Raw genomic sequence first — 21,911 nt, forward strand, 5'->3', positions numbered from 1 at the left:
AACCTCTTAGCAAACAACACATAGACAAAGCCAGTAATGGGGGAATACAACCCCCAAACATATTCATTGAATTCAGTTCTCACCATAGCTCTCAACCTTAGCACAAAAAACCTGGAAGAAACCAATAACGGGGGAATATAGTCCCCAAAATAGGGATAAATTTCAAATATCCATCTTATAAACTTAGAAAATTGCTAGAATAAAAGGTTATGTGTTACCATGTACTTTCTGAAGAATATGAAGTCTGAAATTCAAATGCTTGCCATTTTTATTTAACATTTGTTAACCAGGAAAGTCTGACTTGGAACAAAAGCCACTTTTCAGCAGAGGCCCAGGGAGAAACACTCCAGATTCATGTCTTTGTAAGATGGGAGGACACCAGAGCAAACCCACACAAACACATGGAGGACATGCAGACTCTACACAGAAGGTACCCCAGCCAAGAATCAAACCAGAGAACCTGTAGCTGTTAAGCAACAATGCTACTACTGCACTACTGACTGTGTCAGACAAAAATACAGAAACCACAGATTTTCTGAAGAACAGAACAGAACAAATATGAGGCAAAAATCTGCAAATTTTTTTACAAATGGTGGTGGGTAGGAAATTTAGGCTCTTGCCACTTGGGCCCAAGGTACAGGGTTCAAGCCATATTCTCTACCCACCACCATGTATACACATACACACACACACACACACACACACACACACACACACACACACACACCCTACATGAGCCCAAAGTCCCTGTAGCAGTAAATAATCCATTGCAGCAGCTAAAAGCCCACAACAACGAGAGAAATCATCCATTGCAGCCAAGCAGCTGTAAAATCCATCCCTGCAGTAAACAAGTCCTTCCCCTTCCGTGAGGCTCATCCTAGTCCTTCCTGTAAGAGCACCAGCCTGAGGACCTTGCAGTCCGATCCCCTTCCAGTCTATGCAGTTACAACTCCATAGTCTTTTGGGATATTTGGAGTTGAATGTTGTCTTCTTCATCTGGACTGCTGGTGAGATAGTCTGGATTCTGCGCGCATGCTCCAGACTGGTTCACCAGGAGTCTGGATATCGGGAAATGGCACGAGTGCACATGCGTGATGTTCTGGGACTCGCATTTGCTTTTATTTTGTTATTTTCTGTCTTTTTTTTTTGTTTATTTCTGTTTATTTTCTTTTTTTTACAGCTGGGTGGGCTGCAGTCCTGCAGCCCAATAGCACAAGCTATCCCTGGGTGACTTTAGGCCACACTCCATCAACAACATATCTAAACTAAAATCACACCTCTGCACATGTGACTGCTCTCCTATACTCTTAAATGAAGAACCCCAGGGAGCAGCTTACCAAAACCCTTCTCCTCCTGCAAGTCAGATTCTTCCCTGTCATCAAAAAGACCTCATACAGTCATCAAAACCGAGTGTTTAACATCAGAGCTCAAACAGCTTCTGAGATCTCAAATGCAGAGATTAGGACTGGTAAAAATGTACTTAAAACCCGACTGTTGAAAACCAAAATATTATAGCTCTGTGTATAAACTTGCCAAGCAATTTATTCATAGGCATCAGTCCTTCCGTGACAAAATTAAATAGACCTCTCCTTTATGCAAACTTAAACATTTATGGAATGAAATAAACAGGAAAAAAGTACCTGTTATTTATTTTGTATTATCTACAGTAGTACTGTTGCAATCTTATTATACTTTTTGTATAGTCTGTATATGTTTTAATTGTGAACTAATTCACCTGGGCTGTGCCTGAAAATGCACAATTTTACCAAGTGTAAGCAAACGTAAATGAATAAATAAATAAATATATTTTCTTTTTCCATGGACACAGAGAAGCAAGGAAGGTATGTTGAGACTTGCAAACTTGGCTTGAAAAAGAGCACATGTACTGTATTTCACTCGGTACAGTCTGCCTGAAGTTGGTTGTATAGTTTATAGTTATTCCAAACAGCATCTATTGTGCTTGTGCTGCATGTGGGCTGTGTGCAGTATAATTACCATCTGTGGTGCTTGTGCTGCATGTGTGCTGTGTACAGTGTAATTACCAACTGTTGTGCGTGTGCCGCATGTGTTCTGTGTGCAATGTAATTACCACCTGTTGTGTTTGTGCTGCATGTGTACTGTGTACAGTGTAATTACCATCTGTTGTGCTTGTGCTGCATGTGTGCTGTGTGCAGTGTAATTACCATCTGTTGTGCTTGTGCTGCATGTGGGCTGTGTACAGTGTAATTACCAACTGTTGTGTTTGTGCTGCATGTGTGCTGTGTGCAGTGTAGTTACCATCTGTTGTGTTTGTGCTGCATGTGTGCTGTGTGCAGTGTAATTACCATCTGTTGTGCTTGTGCTGCATGTGTGCTGTGTGCAGTGTAATTACCATCTGTTGTGTTTGTGCTGCATGTGTGCTGGGTGCAGTGTAATTACCATCTGTTGTGTTTGTGCTGCATGTGTGCTGTGTGCAGTGTAATTACCATCTGTTGTGCCTGTGCTGCATGTGTGCTGTGTGCAGTGTAATTACCATCTGTGGTGCTTGTGCTGCATGTGTTCAGTGTAATTACAACTTGGCTTATTACAGTGCTTCACATTGTGAGAGTAGCGATGGCAGAAGAAAGGCTTTCTTTCAATTCCTTAAGGCAAGGAGACTCAGGCAGGAGTGAAGAGCTGCATTCCATCAAGAGGATGCATGGAATTCCAGTGACAGAAGTATGTTTAATGAGGGTCAGTTTTAAATCAAAGACTTTATGGTGTTACCTTCATTAGAAAGGCATAGTGGCCATAAATGTTGTCAAAAGATGCATTGCTAGAACATGTAGCAGCAACAACATCCTTAGAAACAGCACAGAGGCCCAGATGCAGTCAGTATTTCACAGTATGCAAGGTGCATAAGGTGTGTTGCAGTTTACATAAAACATGCATGCAGCAGGTAAATTCTCATTAATAGTGGTTTGCTAGCCTATGACTTTAATGCTTAGCTGTTCTTTGCTGTCATGTGCATGAAAATTCTCTATTAATTGTGAATTAATGAACAAATGTGCATGTTGTGAAATTTACTGCTTTTTAGTATAGTGCTTTCTGTTCTGACTGTGCTGCCTGTCATCAAAAATTTCCCAGTCCACTTTCCAGTGTATGTGGTTGGGGGAGCTATAATGAATGGGATAACTTTTTATCCAGGAAAGTAATATCATGATTCTAGAATTATGGAGAAGTCTTTACGTGCAATGCAAAGGCTTCATAATTTTGTGTTGTTTCATTATCAGAGGGCCGGTACATCCGTCTTGTAATGGTACTAGTGTAGTATATTGTGCTGTTTGCATTTCCTGTGATACATTTTGCAGTATGAAAACATTAGAAAATTGTTCATAGGCTCATTGGTATGTACTAGGCAACTGGTCTACAGACCATTCCACGCCTAGTCAAAAAACATATTTAAAAGTAACTTCTAGGCTCAAGGAGGGTGAGACAAGGTAAACCATGAGGGAATTTGAGACTGCCCATCCAGTTATCTACATTTACTTTGAAAGTGGCAAGAGTGTTAGTCTACTTGACATGTAGTGGAAGTTTGTTCCAAAGGTGAGGGATACGTTGGGCTATGGATCTACTACGCCATTTGTTATTTATCTGCTGATGAAGACCTGGTTCTTTTAACCAAGTATTTGATGTACCATTAGTTGTACGAAGGAATAGGAGATCATATAGGGTTGGATCTTTCATGGAACAAAAGGCTAGATAGACATAGATCTCCACTGAGGAGTCTATAAGAGACAGAGTACAGAGAAAGGGCTGCCACTCTCACCTGATAACTAAGATTTCTGAGGCCACTGATCTTTTTAGTTCTGAATATAGGAGGTCTCTCAAGTTGTGTGATATGTTTAGATAAATACATGCCAAAAGCTGCATTCTGTTCAATAATGGGTCTGATAAGATATGAATAAAGGGGAATTAATACATCTTTGGCTCTAATGGACATACCTTTAGAAATTAAATGGGGCAGATAAAAGGCTTTCTGATCTGTTGTGGAGACTTGATCATCAAATGATGAGGAATTATCAGCAAGAGTACGTAGATCTCTTACAGCAGTGCCTGATTGGCTGGGTGGATCTCATATACAGTAAGTGAAACTGTTTTGTTTACCAAAATGAACTATTCTACATTTTTTTTGCATTTAATTTGAGCCCTTTGTCCTTGCACCAGTTGTTAACACGGTCTAAGCCATGTTGGAGTAATTGTGAGTCAGTTGAAGATCAAATAGCAACACTCAATTTACAGTTCTCTGCAAACATAGTTAACCATAGGCCAGAAGTGCTGGCCTGAAGGTCTGAGAAATACATACCAAGTTGGCGACGACCCAAAACAGAGCCTGTGGTGCACCACTGATAACTGTTTTGCTTTCAGAACTGGCACCTGCTGCTCTAACCACATAGGTTTTGTCAGACAACCAGATAGCTATCCATTGCACAATATACAGATTTATATTCAGATTTACAAGTTTATCAATAACGCTTGCATGGGGAATTGTATCAAAGGCTTTGGTACGGCCTAGATGTGCTGTATGCACTGCATAACCACTGCTAACTGCTTAGCTATTTTTGGAAGTAATTAATGAGGTTAAAGAGGCAGGACCTCCGCTGATATTTTCAATGTCCAGATTAATGAAGTCTTGAGACGATGTGCTCCATTGCTTTACATATGAAGCCAGTGAGACTAATGGGTCTTTAGTTACCAGGGTCCATGCTTGGGCCACCATTGTGTAATGGCATTGTAGTAGCTGTTTTCCAGGCTTCAGGAATGTGGCTTAGAATAAAGAGTTTAAGTAACTGTTCATTAAGGCCATACTTGGCGTTGATAATCAGGCAGCCTGGTATGTTGTCAGGGCCCATGGATGAAGTATTCTTAGTTTTTGAAAGGGCTGAGAGAACTTGTTTCATAGTAATTAAAGGTTTGACTGGGATTGTGGAACTTGTGGGTGGAATAGGGTCTGAGAGTGTAGTATTATTGTGGACTAGCTCTAAACACTATTAGTTCTTAACTTCCTGAGATAGTTAAAGAAAGATTGTCGCTTATTTTTGGGTTTAGTGGCAAATCTAAGTTCATACTCATCTTTCAGTTTCGTAATTGTTCCCTTAAGCTCTTTGTTAGCTTTTTAAGGAACGTAGGTAAGATGAGGCCTGTTATAAGCATTTAACAGTTAGATGTTCATCGTGTTTCACTGTTGCAGTCATCACTGTAGGGTTCTTCCTGCCGGCAGGCAGTCCTCGGTCGGCCAGAATCCCAAAGTCTGGGTCCGACGTCGGCTGTTCAGTCATGCTCCCTGACGTCAGAGCGCCAGGAGTACAAAGCTGCCAGCTGACGCCATGTTCTCCAGTCTTTCTTGCTGTGCGGTGAAAGCAGTTCGCAAGTGCCGGTCGGCTGACTCCTGATATATTTTTCGTGCTTCAGTCCAAAAACTTACTTCTTCGTCTCAAAGCTAAGTACCCCGTTGGGGAAACTTTTTTCTTGCTCCAGTCTGATGTCAGAAAAAGTTAATAATTGCATTTCTTGTGGGAAGCAAATACCTCATAAGGATTTCCATTCTTACTGTATTCCTTGTTTAGGCCCTGACCACGACGTAGCTAGTTGTCGGTTTTGTGCTAGATTTAACCAACGTACGATTAAGCGGAGGTACGATTTTGCTTTTCACTACTTTGGTAGGCGATTTAATTATAAAATATTGTCGGATACGCTTCCGACTACCGGAGTTCACAAACAGCGCAAGGATAAGGACAGGCCTCCGAGGTCCAAATCAGACGACGTTACACAAACAGAGCCAGCTTCAGGTTTGGCCGTCGTCAGTGAGGCGCTTTCGCAGCCCCTGTCGTCGGCCATTTCAGAACTGATAGCCGAAATGGACTCCCATGAGGAGCCTACTAGGCCTTTGAGCACTCCAGCTGCAGGACCTTCGGACAATGCCCCCTCGGATGGTTCCGGAGCCGCTGTGCAGGTACCGGCTTCCGAGGGGGTTTTCAGGCCTACACAGCTTCTGATAAAGGCAAAACCAAGGACAAAGACAAAGACCCCTTCTAAATCTAAGACACCAGCCCAGGCCTCTTCTGATCCAGGACCCAAATCCCAGAAACAGCTATTTAAAATGGCGGAGGACTTGCTAACCATGATTAGGGGTTCACATCCCCCTCCAGACAAAAGGCCGAGGCAAGAGTTGGATTATGAATCTTCTGATCAGGCATCTATTTCTTCAGTGTCTTCCTCTGAACAGGAATATTCTTTCCCTCCTTATGAGGATTCTGATGCTGAGGAATCTATTCCATCAGCTTCTCCCCCTGAGGATTTTACTTTTGGGGAAACTTTACATGACATGAGGGAACATTTTCACTGGGAGGGACAGGAGTACTCGGAATCTAAGAGAAGGCTCAGGGATTTCCTTCTTCTTCCCCAACATAGACCCCTGGCTATTCCTCCTATTTTGGATATTGTTGATGATGCCTTTTCTGAGGCTAATTTAACTCCTGACTCCTTTCCTCCAGCCCCTGCTAAGCCCGACAGATATTACAGGGTCCCTGACTTCCACCATTTCCTTTACAAAAATCCTACTGCTGATCCAGAAACCATTTCTCAGGGTCCTAAGGGGGTTAAGGCTGCCTCTGCTAAAAACCCTATTCCGACAGATAAGGATTCCAGAGCTTTGGAGAGATGGGGCAAAAAAGTGTATACTTCTGCTACTTTATCGATTAGGGCTTTAAATTGCCAATTTCATATGCTAAAATATCAGCAATTTCTACTGTCTGTTATGAAAGAAAAGTTAGGTACCATTTCTGCATGTGCAGATAATAAGGAATTACATTATTTGATGCATGCTACTGAACAAGTGGGGAAGCATGGCTTACACTGTGGTTTTGATGCCTTGGAGGCTTTTTGCAGGGAGGCTGCCTCTGGCATAATCATTAGAAGACATGCTTGGTTAAAGGAACAAAACTTACCTGATCAAGTGTAAGCAAAGTTACTGGATGCTCCTGTTCAGCATAATGTTTTGTTTGAGCCTAAGGCTGAAGAGGTGATAAAGAAAATGGAGGATAAGGCAAAATCCATGCAAACTGTTAAGGATTTCTTACAAGTTCAGCTCCCTAGATTTAGCAGAAATTGGCCAACAAAAAATTGGTCTTTTCCCAGCTCGGACAGGTCTCAGAGGGGTAGATATAGGCGCACCAGAGGGAGGCCTCAAACACAGACCTCTTACAGACCTAGACAATGGAGTGCTTCCACCTCCAGGGGTGGAGAGGACAGACCTCAATCATATAGAAAACAGGCTCAATGACTCCCCCTGCATGGCTCCAGGAACTTCTCTCCTGGATGCCCCTCTAGGAGGAAAACTCTCTCTAAAATTGGACTTCCATAACCCAAGACAAGTGGGTTCTGGATGTAGTTTCAAGAGGTTACAAATTCCACTTTCATACCTTGCCAAGACCAAACGGATGGCCAGACCTACCAAAACACCAATGGTCCGAGGCATTAAACCAGGTGGGATCCCTCATGGCTATGAGGGCCATAGAACTGGTTCCACAATCAGAGACTGGGCAAGGCTTTTATTCAAGGCTCTTTCTAGTTCCCAGAAAGCAAAACTCATGGAGACCCATCCTGGATCTGTCAGTCTTAAATACTTTCCTGGAGATACCAAAGTTCAAAATGCTTACTCTGCAGCAGCTCCTGCCAGTGTTGAGCAAAAATGCATGGCTGGTGACATTGGATTTAAAGGAGGCTTACCTACACATCCCTATCAGACAGGAGTGCAGAAAATACCTCCGGTTCAATGCCGGCTCGAACCATTACCAATTCTCTGCGCTGCCCTTTGGCTTGTCTACTGCGCCCAGGGTCTTCACCAAGTGCCTGGCACCAGTAGTAGCTTATTGCAGACTCAAGGGTATTCAAATTTACCCTTATCTGGACGACTGCCTTATTCAAGCAGACAGCAAGCAGACAGCAAGGATGTTTTACTCCAGCACCTGGAATTTGTTCAAAATCTTCTCAAGTATCTGGGATTCACTGTGAACATAAAAAAGTCAAATTTGACCCCCACACAACAGATAACTTTTCTGGGTGCTCTTTTAAACACAACAACCCAGATGGCATTCCTGACATCCGAAAAAGAACTACAGCTGGCTTCCACTTTCAAAACCTTGGCTTCCATAACTCAGCTAACTGCAAGGAAATTCCTGCAGGCTTTGGGTTACATGGCCTCCTGCATCCTTCTCATACCAAATGCAAGACTACATATAAGGAAAATACAATGGTACCTAAAAAGTGTATGGTCCCAGCATTGCCACAGTCTAGACACACAGATTGTTTTGCCTTGCCTACAAAAGGAATTCCATTGGTGGACCATGGCATGTCTTCACAACAAAGGCAAAGCCTTCAGTCTACCTCCAGCCAGCCAAGTGTTAACCACGGACGCCTCGGATTACGCATGGGAAGCCCACTTACAGGGAAAGGGTCTGCAAGGTTTTTGGACAGAGGATCAGAAGCACCTACATATCAATTTAAAAGAGATGTTAGCTGTTCAGAATGCCCTCTTGGCTTTCAGGGATCTTCTACAACTAGGACAACTACCGATACGAACAGACAACACCACAGTTATGTGGTACATAAACAAGCAGGGGGGGCTCACATTCCTACCCCCTTTGCAGACTAGCCATGACTCTGTGGAACACAGCACTAGCTTGCAAAAGTGGATCTACAAGCTCAGTTCCTGCCAGGGAAACAAAAATAAGACAGCCTGAGCAGGAACCTGTCAGACCCACACGAGTGGATGCTAGACACCCGCATTTTCAAGACGATTACAGAAGCCTGGAACTGCCTGGACATAGATCTGTTTGCATCCCCCCTCACCCACCAGTTACAGATTTTTTGCTCAAGGTCTTTTCACAAGCTAGCATGGAAAGTGGATGCACTATCATTTAGTTGGAAAAACCTCAAGGGGTATGCCTTTCCACCACTACGTCTTCTACCACTGGTGTTATTAAAGATCAAGCAGGACAAGCCCAAGATGATGATTCTGCTGGCCCCAAATTGGCCTCGTCAATTCTGGTACTCAGCACTGAAGAATCTATCTCAGGAAAACAGAGCAACTGTTTGTTTCTTATGCAACAAACTCCTAAGGCAAAGCCATTTCAAAACAGACCATTTCTAAATGGGTTGCTCATGGAATCAGATTTTGTTACTCTCATCATGGAAAGCAAATGCCAGGAAAAATTAGGACTCACTCTACCAGAGCTGCTGCTACTTCAGCTGCCTTTCTCAGGGGAGTACCTACCAAAGATATTTTGGAAGATGCAACTTGGAGTTCAGTGCATATTTTCTCTAAGCACTATAATCTCCCCCTTTACTCTAAGTCTAGGGCAGGCTTTGCTTCTGCAGTCTTGCAGGGCCTTCTAGCTGCCCCTTCTTCTGTATAACCACCACCCCTTATCTCAGCTTTGGGATTCAACCCTACAGTGATGACTGCAACAGTGAAACACGATGAACATAGTACAGTTGTGTACACTTATCATAAATGTAGATGTTCGAGTGTCTTCACTGTTGCAGTCTGGGTTGCCCTCCCTCCTGTCCCCTCTTATACTTTCACTAGTGTGCTTACCTACTTCACCTTTCTTCTGAGGTGTATTTACTACAGGCTACGGGGTTTGTGGTATGTTATTTTTTGGTTTTTACTATTGGCCTTCATTTTTAGGCACCTGACATCTGGGGCAAGAAAAACTGGAGAACATGGCGTCGGCTGGCAGCTTTGTACTCCTGGCGCTCTGACGTCAGGGAGCATGACTGAACAGCCGATGCCGGACCCAGACTTTGGGATTCTGGCCGACCGAGGACTGCTTGCCGGCAGGAAGAACCCTGCAGTGATGACTGCAACAGTGAAGACACTCGAACATCTACATTTATGGTAAGTGTACACAACTGTACTTTGCTCTTGTTATATAATTTAGTTATACAGGTATTCCACCAGAGGGCACCATTTTTAAACTTCTTATATTTATTGCATGTAGGAACTGCCTTATCAACAGAACTATTTAAGTGGGAGTAGAAGTCAAGAGGCATAGGTAGCAGATTTAGCAATAGGATCCTTAAAGGAGGATTACAATAGAATGTATTTAAGTCATCAGGTAATTGAAGAAGGCTCACTTTTGAGAAGTCCTTAAACACATAACTGATTACAGGGGGAAGTACCACCAGTTTTAAAGGAATAGGTCACTAAATTATGGTCTGATTTAACAATGCATGATGATACATATGGAGCTGTGCAAGAAGTAGCCATATTTGTAAGGACTAGATCCAGGATACTGAGGCCCCTAATAGGATAGTTACCTGTTTGTGAAAGAAAGTTGGCATTTATAATGTCAAGGAAGCACTGGGTATACCAACCATTGGCAGTGTAGGTCAGGAAGTTTATTGATGGATGGTTGATGTCCCTCAGTAAAAAAAGTCTTGGGTTTGATGTGAATTTCAGCCAATGTGGTAAAATAGCTACTGTTCTCATAAGAGGACATAGAGTTTTTTCTGTAGTTAGCTATGAAGTGGTAATTAGTCTTGCTTAGGTTGATTTGGACTTCTAGGAGTTCACATGTGAACATGAGATGTGTCCCAAGGAATCTGTCGTGAGATGATGATATTCTTGAAAAATACTGATACTCGCCAACAATTGCCAGTGAGTCTGAAGATGTGATTGACATACCCAGGAGTAAAAGGAGTACTTTCATTACTCTGAAATCATTTTTCTATAACTGTACATATATGAATGTGTTCATTTGAAAGAAAACCTCAAGTTTGGACAATTTTTGTTAAGACTCCTTTCATTGAATAGAGCAACATTAATTTGTTCCAAATTAGAATTTACTAAGTTGGAATGTCCATCAGATGGACTCTGCCTAAAAAAAAGCACTATGTAGGCAGCAAAGTCTTTAGCCAGAATGTGAAAGCCTTGGTAAGAGAGGTGAGGGCCATCCTTGCCAAAGCAGGAGGACTTGTCAACTATTTCATCCCACGCTGATTTGTACTGGATCCCCCTAGAATGACACTGACTGCATAGCCAATTATTAAAGTTGGTTACCTTGTCTTTGAATGCCAGCATCATTCTGGGTGATGGTAAAATACCACTCAAGGCCAGTGTCTTTCCTACATCAGCTACATGCATATCAAGCTCAGTCATATCCTTTTGCATGTCCCTCTGTGTAGAGTGTCTAAGCTCATTAACACCCATATGGACCACTGTTGCATCATAATCATATTTGTCAGGATGGGGGGAGACCTTGTTACATGCTAGACCATGGCTCAAAAAAGACAGGTAACTATCACACTATTTTTATCCAGCCTGATGAGCATGGTGTCTGTGTGCCTTATAGTACAGTCACCTATTACAAAGACATTACCATGGTTTGATGCAGCCTCAGTGGGTCATAAGGACTTGGAGTCTGCACCCCTGTGACTCTTAGAGGTATGGATCTTAGGTGTGGGTGTGAAATGTGGAGGTGGGTGTGTTGCTGTATATTCCAATGTCTGAGGTTTCTTACTCTTTCTGGGCAGTGGTTTCTTGGGTCTATATCATAACATTGAAGTGTAAAAACTTTGAATGTTATAACATCGAACCTGAAACATTGAAAGCTGAAAACCACGAAGACTGAGAACAGCGATTTTTTTCCCCAGGGAAAAAGAATCACTGTTCCAGTACAAAACATGAAACACACAAACACTACAAAATATTTTTTATGTGGGGGGCATCGCCCCCACATCCCTCCTACTTCTATACCAACTCTGAGATCACATCACAGTGGAGGTAATAGCGAAGCCATGGAAACAGCCCACCAAATTCTTTCCCTGGGAAAGAATTCGATGTTTCGCGGCTTTGATATTCTTAGTCTTCGATGTTTCATGTTCGACGTTATAACATTCGAAGTTTTTACACTTCGATGTTATGACATAGACCCGGTTTCATAACCTCTGGTTAGGAAATTTTTATGAAGCAAAGGATTTTTTGTGGAGAATTTTATTAGACAAGTTACTAATGAAAGGAATATGAAATATACGGTGATGGAAGCAAGAAAATGTGTTTGACTGTAGTAAAGTAGAAACAAATAAACACTGGCTTTGAATTGTAAAAATAATTTTGAAAAAAGTTTTAAAATGAATATAGATGGTATGGTTTGTTTGTTTGTGTCATTTGGCTTTTCCCGGTTAGGGGTCGCCACAGCGGAACTCCGGTCCACTAATGATTGGCAGTAGAGTTTTATGTGCTGGCTTGCCGGGCCTAACGCACAACCTTCAACGAAGAAATGCCCGTTCACGCATGTCGCCACACAGAAGACGCTCTAACTGAGAATCGAACGGGCAACGTCTAACTGTGAGGCGACAACGCTACCGCAGCACCACCACTGCAGTTTTCCAATATAGATGGTATGGATTTACATGTATAACTATGAATGATATTATGTGGGAGGTATGATAAAGTAATCGCAATGTGGTGTGCAAGCACAAAGAACACTAAAAACCAAAGAGAAAGTACGTGTCATGGTCACACATCCACAATACTCACTTGGTGACAGCTTAACACACTACCTTCTTGGTGACAGCTTGTCACTACCTACTCTTCGCTATTTTTTGTATACCCTGAAAACCAACTTCCAATTCTTCACCCACCTTAACTCCTCAACTGGCATTATTTATCTACAACTCCTCCACCTTTAGCCCTCTTCTCTAAACTACCTTGACCTCCCTAACTTATTTTTTCTTTTCCTTACCTTGCTGCTTGTTTTCTATTTCTTTGAGACCGAATAGGGAAAGGGCCTACCCGCAACATTCGCCCTTCACTACGCTCAGGCTCACTTCACATAAGTACTCTCAATTTTCAAAGCATCTGCAGTAAAACTTCTGTGTTGCATGCCTTCTGATTAACAGGTCCATACAGGAATCTTACGTCCTTGGCCTCTGGAAAAAAGCTATAATATTACCACTTCATAACGATGGCCCCTTAGCCAATATCTCCAACTTCTGACCCATAGCTTTAATCTCCCCATCTCAAAAATTCTAGAAAAGTGTGTTCACAAACAACTTTTAGACTACCTTCTAAAATATAATCTTCTCTCCCTACTCAGAACGGTTTCCGTCCAGGACGTGGTACATCCAGTGCACTAATCTCATTCTTAGACATTGTGAACAAAGCATGAGACTCTGGTAACATTGTATCAGCCCTTTTCTTGGACCTATCTAAAGCATTTGATATGGTCTCTCACTCTGTCCTTCTCTCCCAACTTATTAATATTGGCATGTCTACTCAGTCTCTTAACTGGTTCAAAAGCTACCTCTCTAATAAACAGCATGCTGTCAAATGGCAGAACTCCCTTTCGCCTTACATTCATAACCCTACTGGTGTCCCCAAGGTTCAATTTTAGGCCGTCTTTTGTTCAATATTTTTATTTCTAATCTTCACCAAGTTATTCAGCAGGCCTCTCTAGTCCAGTACGCAGATGACTCCACAATAGTCTGTTCTGCTCACAATTCAAAAACTCTAAAACAAATCACCCAAGCTGCATTTACCACTGCAGAAACCTGGCTCCACAATAATCACCTCTCTCTAAATCCTAAAAAAACAAACTTATGGTCTTCACTTCTAAGAGAAACTTGCTCCTTAATATAGCCGACTTCGAGATTCTGCCCCTTAACTGTACTAAAATTGACTTAGTTACCCATACTAAGTTATTGGGGTAATTATGGATGAAAATCTTAAATTTGATCATCACATTGAAAATAACATTAACAAAACCCACAAAAAACTGGGGCTGCTATATAGACATAACAAATTCCTCTCCCTCCATTCTAAACAAGCATTAGTTTCATCATACCTTCTATCTTCACTAACTTAAGGTGCTCCCTTACTAACCAGTCTGCAGTCTTCCTTAATGACAAATTTAGAAACTTGCTATAATAAGATTGCTAAATTTGCTACAGTCACCACTCCACTCATCATTTTATCGCCCTAAAGCAACTGCAATGGTTTGAACTCCACTATTACCTTCTCCTCCTCCAGCTCACAATCTGTAATAAACTTGTATATAAACCTCAGAACTGTCCAGCACTCAGCTCACTCTTTACCCTGTATACTCCAGCTCATCCCCTACGCTCTGAACACCAATACTTTCTCCAAGTACATAAACCCAATCTATGTGCAGGTCAATTCTTGTATTTCTGGACAGTTTCCAAAATTTGGAATAACCTTCCAGCAACTTTATGCCTTCAACCGTGACCTTCAAATTTCAAAAGTGCACTGCATAGTCATTTCTCTTCCATGTGGATTATAACTGCTGAATTCCCTCCTCAGCAGGACCCTTTCTCACAATTTCATTTCTTTCTTTTAAACTCCCAAATGAACACTTCACCCAACATCCCCTCCTCTCATCTTTTAACTCCTCCTCTCACTCTTCTTTCACTAGTTTCCAGTCTCACTGTACCTTACCAAACTACCTTCCTCCTCTTTCACCCTGCCTTTATATCACCATTTGCCATTCTCCTTCTACTTTACCAAACATCCTTCTCCTGCATTAAGTGACTGTCCACTAACTTTTACTAAACCCACACACCTCCGTCTCTGACTGCCTCACTTCTCATTCCCTTCCTCTGTGCCCTCACACTAACCTTTACTTCCTTGTTCCCACTTTTTGATCAAATAAAGTTTCAATTGATAATACTCCTTCACTTTTGAATATACAGTGGATATAAAAAGTGTACACACCCCTGTTAAAATGCCAGGTTTTTGTGATATAAAAAAAATGACACCACAATAAATCCTTTTAAAACTTTTCCAACCTTTAATGTGACCTATAACCTGTACAGTTCAATTGGAAAACAAATATGTTAGGGGAAAAAATATAAAAAATAAAAAACATACAATAAGCTGGTTGCAGAAGTGTGCACACCCTTAAACTAATACTTTGTTGAAGAACCTTTTAATTTAATTATAACATTCAGTCTTCTTGGGAACACACCTGCCATCAATTAAAAAGACTCTGATTAACCCCAAATAAAGATCAGCCGTCCTAGTAGGATTTTCCTGACATTTACTCAGTTGCCTGCTACAGCAAAAGCCATGGTTCAGAGAGCTTACAAAAGGGATCTCATTGTTGAAAGGTATCGGTCAGAAGAAAGGTAAAAAAAAAAATTCCACAACATTGGCTATACCATTGAACACAGTGAAGATGGTCATTAAAAAGTGGAGAAAATATGGGACAACAGTGATGTTGCAAAGAACTGGACATCCTTCCAAAATTGATGAAAAGACGACAAAAACTGGTCAGGGAGGTTGCCAAGAGACCTACAGCCCTGAAGGAGTTGAAGGAGCTGAAGGAGTTGCAGGAATTTCTGGCAAGTACTGGTTGTGTACTACATGTGACAACAATCTCCTATATTCTTCATATGTCTGGACTATGGGGTAGGTTTGCAAGATGGAAGCCTTTTCTTACACAGAAAAACATCCAGGCCTGGCTAAAATTTGCAAAACAATACATCGTCTCCCAAAAGCATATGGGAAAATGTGTTATGGTCTGATAAATTGAATGAATGAATTGAAAAAAAATGTGAGTTTTAATTGGTGAGGGATGATAGGAGACTGCTAAAAAGTTGTGGTGGGAGGGGATATGTTAGTTAGAGATTGTTCACTGTCTGTAAGGGACATGGGGAATAGCCCAGAGATGTATTTACAATTTCCCATCCAGTGGTCAAGGTTAGTTTTGAGTCGGTTTAGGGGAGGATTCTTGTTTCACTATTCCAGAGCATAGGGGATCCTTTGAGACACATATGTCTTGCCAACATGTTCTGTTCATGTATCTGTTCTGTTCTAATCTCTAGATTTGGTGTTTCTGATGCTGCTCATTTTGTGGATGTGCAAAAGCTCCATAAGAAACTTCAGCTGTTCTCTGTGTCTTATCGTCTACTTAGAAGTGATCTCTGCTTGACTTGCTTGTCAAAGCCTCCGACCCAGCCCTACTTGAAATGCTACACCTAAAGCAATCCCAATCCCCCCCATGCCACACGCTCCAGAGATCACAGCCTCATTACCACAATTAACAGAACATGCTGGAGGGACAGGTTCATCTCCCAAAGACTGTCCATATTCTGGAATTAGCTTCCCATTCATGTCAAGCAGAGCACCTCACTGGCCCTCTTCAAGAGAAATCTTGACGAGTGGATGGGTAACAGAAAGTTCACTCCAGGGATCATTCCAGTTGCACTACTGGATAAGGGGCACTGTGAACTAACATTGGGTGGCACGGTGCCTGGGCAATTGTTTTTGGGCTAGGCTTGTAAAGGCTTCAGGGCCATTAGCGTAGTACATACCTATGAACCTATGAGACCAAGACTGAACTTTTTGGCCACAATTCCAAAAGGTACATTTGGCACAAAAACTACACTTTGCATCACCAAAAGAACACCATCCCATGGTGAAGCATGGTGGTGGCAGTATCATGCTTTGTGGTTGCTTTTCTTCAGCTGAAACTGGGGCTTTAGTCAAAGTGGAGGGAATTATGAACAGTTCCAAATACCAGTCACTTTTGGCCCAAAGCCTTCAGGCGTCTGCTCGAAAGCTAAAGATGAAAAGGAATCTCTCCTTTCAACACGACAATGACCCCAAGCATGCATCCAAATCAACAAAAGAATGGCTTCACCAGAAGAAAATTAAAGTTTTGGAATGGCCCAGCCAGAGCCCATACCTAAATCCAATAGAAAATCTGTGGGGTTACCCGAAGAGGGCTGTGCACAAGAGATGCCCTCACAATCTGACAGATTTGGAGCACTTTTGCAAGAAAGAGTGGGCAAATATTGCCAAGTCAAGATGTGCCATGCTTATAGACTCCTATCCAAGAAGACTGAATGCTGTAATTAAATCAAAAGGTGCTTCAACAAAGTATTAAAAGGTGTGCACACTTATGCAACCAGCTTATTGTACGTTTTTTATTTTTTATATTTTTTTCCCCTAACAGATTTGTTTGTTTTTCAATTGATTGTACAGGTTATAGGTCACATTAAAGGTGGGAAAAGATTTTAAATGATTTACTGTAGTCTCATTTTTTTATATCACAAAAACCTGGCATTTTAACAGGGGTATGTGGGCAAAGTTTTTAGAGCCTTGTGCTGCAACAGTTGGTTGAAATAGTGGTTGCTGCATGCTTTTATGCTCTTTCAGGATCCTGAATATAGTAGGATCTTTGGTTTGGAAGTTTTGTAAAAGTTGAAAACATTAAATAAAATCCTCCCTTCTAGAAGGTAATCATTTAATTGTAAACCAAATACAGCTCTAGATACACTGATATAAGTCCCTTCATCTTTCAAAATGTTATATCCATGAAGACAGTCCTTTGCATTCAGGATCAGGAACTTCTACTAGTCAGCTGTGGTGGAGTAGAAGGATTAAGTTCCGACAATGACCCAGGCAGCCTGAGTTCGATAATACCTTGGGCCACTTGTCAGGGAAGGAAGAAAGTTTGTGGCCATTGCTAATTCACCCATCCTGGGAGGAGGTAGGTGGCTTTAGCTCTCTACTTGGATTATGTGTAGCAGGAGCAGTAGATGTTACGCCCATGGAGCATCATATTGCATCTCTGTCAGTTGGGGGACTCTGCATGGATAGGTACGCTCTGTGTAGCAGCAGCAGCATGCAGTGGAACCCAGAGGGACACTGAGAGGGTGTACTCCACCAGGGAAGGGAAGGGGAGGCAGCTGTTCAGGATCAGCAAGCTGGCGTGCTTCTCCCCCCCCCCCAACTCTTATCACTGGAGAACTGATGGGCCAACAGGGTTTTTCAGGCAGGAATGAGTGGGCCATTAGGCTCTTGCCTAGCTCTTTACTCATGGAATGATTGGGCTGACTGCAGATACCATTGGGCAAGGTCTAGGTATTGTGGAAACCAAAAAAAAAAAAAAAAAACTGTTTGCTCAAATATTGACACCACATTTCAGCTAGAAATTGGAAAATCAAATACATTTCCATTGTATATGTAAGATTCTCAGCCCCACCTTTAATGTATTTAAGGAGGTTCATGTGATGTGGGCCTGAATGCAACTCATTAATTTACATTAAGAACTCTGAAACAATCACTGTCAATTGAAAACATTAAAACAGAAAACTCTTTATTGTAACTTTGATACAAGCCCTCTTCTAAACGAATATCCCTATGGATCTTGCCTTCATCCAAGGAACTGTGCTTAAAGTTGAATGTTGCAAATTATATCTCTTGATTGCAAGTTGGCTGTAGTTAAATAAATGATCTTTATGACTGCTGATAGGCTGTTTGATTATTAGAGTTATGTAGTACTGATTATCTTTTGCCTGCAGTCAAACAACTAATCTGACTGATTGCTGAGAGTTATTTTTAATTGATGTCTGCTTTTTTTCATTATTTTGTGATTGAATATGCTAGTCTTTTCTTTAGAGAGTATTATTTCTTTATTTTGTGATATAAAGTTTGCAAGTCTGTTATTTCTGTGGCTTAGTGAGCCACTGTAGTTAGGTAATCCCTGTGTCACACAGCACACTACATATGAAAGTGTGTAGATGCACATAGGTTCTTACTAAGCCTGTGGCCAAAGGAGACCACCAAGAAGTGACATCATCCGTTAAGTAGACTTTCTTCATGTATCCATGGTGAAAATTTGTGATCACCCATCCAGTTACCCAGACTGGTTTGAAAGGATGATGGAGAAGTACTTAGCTTGATAGGTAAGGGCAGCCTATTCCAGAAACGAGGGATACCTGGGGTTCTGCCTTCACTTCCTTTGGGTTACAAATAGGTGTAAGGTTTTCACTCAGACCATAGAACTAATGAGTCATTGAGCTCACTTTGGGACATGGGAATGAATGGGCCCAGTCTTGTATTATAGCGAACAAGATAGGATACTTGGGTACCAGAATGACTAAGAATAAAACATGTGAAGACTTCATCTTTTACCACATTTGCGTTCTCTTTAATTAATGCATTTCTTAAAGCAGATTTCATGAATCATAGAAAACACCAGTATTGTAACACTGCTAAAAATCAATTACCCAAATCTGCTCATAAACTTGTGAATTTAGACCTTTTTTCTTCACCCGTCTCTCTCAAACTTTGTTGAAAGAACCATATATAATCAAATATTTGATTTTCTCAGATATATTCTGTCTAGAAACTAACTTGGCTTCACCCCTGGCAGAACCACTCTTACAATGTTTGTGACTTTCTTAGGGCCTTTATTTGCTTCCATGGATTCTGGACACTTCCCTGCTGCCATTTTTGTGGATGTCACCAAAGCTTTCAGTGTGGTCCACCACAATCTGCTAATAAACTCTCCAATCTATCTCTTTCAGCCTCTGTTCAGTCACCTTGTTCACTAGTTATCTTTTAGACTAATCCTTTGTTGTCAAAACTGGATCTAACCTGTCTTCCAAAGTATGTTTTTATGGAGTAAACTACTGGTCAGTGCTCAGGTCACTTCCCTTTCTTAACCAGTCAGGTCTATTATTTAGCCATCTTTAGGTCTAATGAAGTTATCGGTTTCTAAGGAGATGACCTCGTAAAAGATCTCAGAACTCTCACTGATTGGCTGTGTTCCAAGGAACTGTTTCCCATTTGAAATAAAACCAAAGCTATGGTACTAAACTAGTCTCCATTGCCATTGCCATCCCTTCCCTCCTATTAACGTACCAAAGCCTCTACAGAGAAGCTACTTGTGTTCATATTTATTGGGTTGTCCACCTGTTCACTTCTGTCTATGTGACCAACCACAATCATGTCAAAAGCAACATCAAGCCCTCTAGTCCTGATGCTACAAAATATTTTTCTACGTATGGTTATTCACAAAGTTATCACTCAAGATATCTGTCCTCACTAATCCTTTATCTTACAGTAGACTGTCTCTTATCTGGTCTCTGTTTAACCGGCCATCAGATTTCTGCCATAGTCTTAGCAAAAGACAGCTGAGAAGAACAACACTTCTGCCTCCTCTGGGCTAAATAATGACAGACATTTCAGTTTTAGACTTCATTTTCATCAGAAAAATGCATACTGACACAGATCACATTATTCTAGCTGATTTATAACATATAAGTATTACTTTGCATGCTTTCCCTGATTAACCAGCCATTTGTTTATCCACCCTAAGGTCCAGTAACGCCTGAAGCACACCATCTAATATATTTTTTTGTTTACAGTATTTGATCTCAAATGAACTCTGCTTCCCCTTGTCCTCAGACTGCTAAATTTCCTGACTGCTAGTGATTGAACTTCCTCCATTGTTACAGAACATACTTTAAAAATAAACGTAATAAACACATGTGGCATGGACTGGTGTCGGATATTGAAAATAATTTCATAGTGCCTCAGCAAGATGCCTTCAAAGATAAAAGAAAATTCTCAATATATTAGTACAATAAATATACAAGCCTAGTGGTTAAATATTTAGAAGCACAGTTAAGCAGATAAAGAAGCAGATACAATTCAAACGAGTCATGGGTCCCTTTCAGCTGTAAAATAAGCCATTTCACATAGCAACACGCTTTGGAGAAGGAAGTAGAGTAAGCAAATAAGCACACATGCAGTTATACCTGCTGTGTGGTGTAAAGGGAAGGAGCCCTATCTGTGGTACAGGGGACTGCGGTTTGATTAGTGGACTTGGTACTACAGAAGCCAGTGAGGGGAGCGACAGGAATGAAGAGGCTGAAGCTACTTCTCTCTTTCTTTCTCTGTTTGTCTCCCTGTCCGGGGGAGGGGATGGAAACTCCTTGCCAGAGAGATGTGTAGCCATTGTGTTGCCATTGATACCAGAGAGCAAAGTGGACTGCACATTGGGTGGGGTGGGGAAGCTGAGGAGGTGACATGCTATTACCGTGGTGGTGGTGGCGGTGAACTGTTGTCATGTCTTTTATCTATCTCTTTAGTTGTGATTACTTAAAGCTAATTTAATTCTAAACTATGGTACTTCATGTTTCCATGGATTAACCATGGCAATTTTTGTTCTAGGTATTATTATTATAATTAGTCGGTCAATAAATTAAATAAATACAAGGTCATATCAGAAATTGCTCAAAATAAAACAGTCCAACTTTAAGGAGTGCATGTTGCAAAAAGAGCTCAGCCATACTGCAGTCTGCTAGATTTCAAATACCACTATGACATCTTCAACAAGAAGTGCTCAAAGCTAAAACCAGGTCTTACTAGCTGCCATATTTAAAGTACCAGTGCTCAACAGTATTCCATGTAAGTAATGGAGTGATTGGGGTTAGGGGTGTATAAACAAAAGGTATTCTTTCAGCAGCAGTATATTGCAACTTGAAATGAATAGAGATAAGGGCAGTAGGGCTGAACAGAGTTCAAGTCAATTAATGCAGGTCCCAATATTAGAAGCTCAGTCCGAGTCTATATTTCATAATTACAGGAGAGGCAGAGACAAACTCATCACGAGGGTAACCCAGCGAGTATAGGACCAATCACTGGAATGGACCTGAGGAAGCATTTAGGTAATTTACTTCACTTTTTTCTTCCTGAGTTTTTGACTCAAGTTTTTACTTGTTTTTTGAGAGTCCATGAGCTCCTGTTTGTACCAATGTGAAGTTATAGCATTAGACAGATCTTGTATAATATTTTATGTATATTTTTATTTTCAGTACTTTATATATATATCCATTATGGTGGGTTTCTATCCCTTCAGTAATTTTTTCTCTGCTTTTATTTTTCCTCAACTTACAGTTGATTTTCCCCCTGTGGTATGCTTATTTTAAAATCTTAATAAGCAGGTGAAGTCATTTTGGTAACTTTGCATGTTCCCTGTCTTCACCATTCCATTTTTTGGTTCTTTGTGTTTTAATTTCTCTTCTAATGACTGTATATGTTTAGATTTCAAGGCTACCTTGTTCCATAAAGT

At 41.2% G+C, this 21,911-nt stretch overlaps 1 protein-coding gene across 3 annotated transcripts in view; it reads left to right on the forward strand.

Moving 5' to 3' along the window:
- TTC38 (tetratricopeptide repeat domain 38) overlaps positions 1-21,911 on the forward strand; it is a 1,219,387-nt gene that overhangs the window by 217,533 nt on the left and 979,943 nt on the right. The gene's annotated exons all lie outside the window — the stretch shown is intronic.

This window comes from Protopterus annectens, chromosome 11.part0 (assembly GCF_019279795.1).
Source record: "Protopterus annectens isolate FY-2018-M chromosome 11.part0, PAN1.0, whole genome shotgun sequence".
Classification (NCBI taxonomy): Eukaryota; Metazoa; Chordata; order Ceratodontiformes; family Protopteridae; genus Protopterus; species Protopterus annectens.